Genomic DNA, 4,207 nt, shown 5'->3' with positions numbered 1-4,207 from the left:
TGTGAAAAGTTCTTTAGAAGCTGTACCTAGAACTAGTGACCGCACTAAAGGCTTCCACAGGTGTGGGATGTGTCTCATTTGTAGGAATGTAAAAGGTATCAGTAAAATAAAAGAGGTCACCATTAATGACGTAACTTATAAAATTAATGAATTCATAACGTGCAACTCAAAAAATGTTATATATTTTATTGAATGCAAATGTGGTTTATTTTATGTAGGAAAAACTACTAGAAATCTGAAAACCCGTTTATCAGAGCACATATACAATATAAGGAAAGGGACACTAACCCATACCCTTTCGGCTCATTTTAAGAATGTTCATAACTCCAGTGAGTGTGGTTTAAAATCATTCGGTGCTTTGGAACAAGTTATACCCACCTGGAGGAATAAGAACATAGAAACTAAGCTTGCACAGACAGAAATGAAATGGATTTTTAAGTTGAATACGTTAGTACCAAATGGTCTTAATGGTGATTTCGAAGTAAAGTGGTTCCTTTAATGTAATTTTTTAATTTTTAATGTCTTTTTAATGTCTTTTTAATCTCATTAACTTTTTAATGTCATTTGGGATCATTTTTATCACTTTTTTATCCCTTTTTAACTTGTTCTCATTTGTGTCCTTTTTTGGTTCTATATATTGCTGCTATGGACTACTATCGGGAAAACCAAGTACAATGGGAGGATATGCCCCTCAAGCTTTTGCACTTTAACCCGATGGTTTGAACCATTTTCAATATTTCGACGACAAGAACAAGAAAACAGGAAGAAAGAATATACTCCATAATTTTTAATCTGAATTAATGTTGTTTTTCTCCAATGTTGTATTATAACAATGTTAGTTGGAACGCAATCGGAGATTCTCTTCCTGGATAAACGTCCACCTCCGGCACTTTGGAACGCACAGTTCCGCTGCAGGTGAGACGCAAGCGTCACTCAAACGGAAGTCTGACGCACTTCCGGGTCCGGCGAAGACGCCGGATGCCGGCTTGATGCGCGCGTCTTCCACCTTATTTAAACAGCTCTAGCCAGGGGCTACGGTATGCTCCTGATGAAGGACCCTTTGGTCTGAAATGCATTGAGCAAACCGTACCCCTGGCTGGAGGAACGTATTACACGCTTTTGGGAGAAAATCTCTGAACCCGCTGACCACTATTGCCGGCTATCTGACACATCGTTGGTATATCCATCTGTGGCTTTGGGTGAGATCCCCCCTGTCTTGTTATCACCGGCTGGTGATGATATGCTTTATGTAACCCTATCCTTGTGAGTGCATTTATTAAATAAATTGTACCCCCCTGTACAAAAGGTGTTGCACTATGTCTCATCTCTTTTGATAAGGGTGCTTTTTGGAAAAAGTGGAGCAAACCACGTACCACCTTGGACATATCAGTATTCACTTTGGGCTCTATCTGGCATTACCGTTGTCATCGTGTGAGATCCCCCCATCATTTATCACCGGCTGGTTTCTACTAAAGCAGTGGAGTTAACAACAGAATTTCCTGGGCATATCAGGATCCTCTATATGGTTGTGGACTCTAATTTCTAATCAGTGTAAGTTCATCTCTTACACCTATCACCTCAGCGCATGGGACACTAAGAATCTTCTTTTTTTGTATTTATCTTTTCTTCAAGTTTTGGTGAAACTTGTTTTTTGGTGTACCAAGCAGCTCTGGTCTATCCAGCGCAAAATTGTATCACAAATCCCCTATTTTTAAAACAGTAATGCCATACTAACCCATCACGAGAGGTGCGCTGGACGCCTTCCCAGGCATGCAGACGCCGCGCTCCCTTCTCACTTCCGCCCAGTGCCACAGCGTCACATCCGGAATCAACGTTCCGAGGTAGAACTGCATGCACTAGACCAGAGGGTGCGGGGAGCGGTTAGAGTGCAACACCTGTTCCCGGCATTATCACATAGCGTCCACGTCGTCATGGGAACCCGGCAGGCATACAATTATAAAGACAAGGCGAAAAGATATAAAGAAAATAAATGAACGGATGCTGCAATACTCCGGGAGGGAAGACAATCAGTCCCTCAGTCAAATGCACATAGAATTTGATGGCAGATAAGAACCACTTGGCCCATCTAGTCTGCCCCTTTTTTAAACATGTTACCTCAAACCATATTTGATCCTTATTTTTTTGTAAAGATAAAAATATGCGTATCCCAAGCATGTTTAAATTGTACTACTCTATTTGCGTCTACCACCTCTGATGGTAGGCTATTCCACTTATCTACTACTCTTTCTGTGAAGTAATTCTTCCTCACATTTCCCCTGAATCTTCCTCCCTCTAATTTCAGTGCATGTCCTCGTGTTCTGTTGCTCCTCTTCCTGTGAAGAATGTCTCCCACCTGTACCTTGTTAAAACCCTTGATATATTTAAAACGTTTCTATCATGTCCCCCCTTTCCCTTCTCTGCTCTAAAGTATACATATTAAGATCTTTTAGTCTTTCCTGGTACGTTTTGTGATGTAGGCCATGCACCATTTTAGTTGCCCTTCTTTGTACAGTCTCTAATGTATTTATATCCTTCTGGAGATATGGCCTCCAGAACTGAACACAATACTCTAGGTGAGGTCGTACCAATGACCTATACAGTGGCATTATTACTTTTTTCTTTCTACTGCTGATACCTCTTCCTATTGCAACCAAGAATCTGACTTGCCTTCTTCATTGCTTTGTTACATTGCCTACCTGCTTTTAAGTCCCCTGAAATAGTGACACCTAGATCCCTCTCTTCCTCAGTAGTTTCCATTATAGTGCCATTTATACTATATTTAGTCTTTGGATTTCTGAGACCTAAGTGCATGACTTTGCATTTTTTGGCATTAAACTGTAGTTGCCATGCTTTTGACCATTCCTCTAATCTACCTAGATCCTCAATAATTTGTTTTACCCCTCCTGGTGTGTCTACCCTGTTGCATACCTTTGTGTCATCTGCAAAAAGGCACATTTTACCCTCAATTCCATTTGCAATATCACCAATAAAGATATTAAAAAGCACCGGTCCAAGTACAGATCCCTGGGGTACTCCACTTGTAACCTTTCCCTGCTTTGACTGTACTCCGTTTACTACAACTCTCTGTTTTCTGTCCTGCAACCACGCTCTTATCCATTCAACTATCTTAGAATCCAATCCCAAGCTTTCAAGTTTATTTAACAGTCTGCAATGTGGGACAGTGTCAAAAGCTTGATAAGCTACATCTACAGCCTTGATCTATTACTTTAGTCACCCAGTCAAAAAAGTCAATAAGATTTGTTTGACATGATCTTCCCCCAGTAAACCCATGCTGTTTTGGATCCTGTAAATTGCTGGTTTTGAGATATTCTACAACTCTTTGTTTTAAGAGTGTTTCCATCAATTTTCCTACTACTGATGTAAGGCTCACTGGTCGATAGTTGATTACCTCTTCCTTGCTTCCACTTTTGTGCAGTGGGACTACATTCGCTGTTTTCCAGTCCTCTGGGATTACTCCAGTAGCTAGTGACTGGTTGAATAATTCTGTTATTGGTTTTACCAGCTCCCCTTTAAGCTCTTTTAGTATCCTTGGATGTATCCCATCTGGCCCCATTGATTTATCCACTTTCAGTTTTGAGAGTTCTGTGAGGACTTTCTCCTCTGTAAATGTACTTGTCTCTCCCTCTGTTTTCTGACTATACTTGCAACTTAACTGTGGCCCCCTCCCCTCTCTTTCAGCAGTGAATACTGAGCAGAACTAATTATTAATATTGGTACTTGTGTATTTTGGCGGCGCCCATCGCATCGCATACCATAACGCATGCGATGGTATGCGATGCGACGCGATTTCGTGCCATAGTGTGCGATGGCATACAATTTTCAAATTGTATGCCATTGTACATGGCATACAATGCCATACGATGTGATGCGATGCGATTAAACATTGTATAAGCACCCTTCACAGGTATCCGCGTCCCCTGGCGGGCTTCAAAGGTGTCCGCGTGGCGAGCCACGCGAGGGGACGCGGACACCTGTGAAGCCCGCCAGGGGACGCGGACACCTGTGAAGGTATCCGCGTCCGCTCGCCACGCTTCGGGCTCGGTGGCTCGCTGCGCTCGCCACACTTTCTATTCTCAACTCCACGCCGACGTGGATAGTGGGGGTATGAAAAGGTCGTAGGACGCGTACCGCCGCCGCTCGCCATGCTTCGGGTTCACGTTTATAGTGGGGGGTGGCGTAGGGGTGC

Source organism: Crinia signifera, chromosome 2, assembly GCF_055691185.1.
Source record: "Crinia signifera chromosome 2, ASM5569118v1, whole genome shotgun sequence".
NCBI classification, from domain to species: Eukaryota; Metazoa; Chordata; class Amphibia; order Anura; family Myobatrachidae; genus Crinia; species Crinia signifera.
This window is presented reverse-complemented; position numbering follows the sequence as displayed.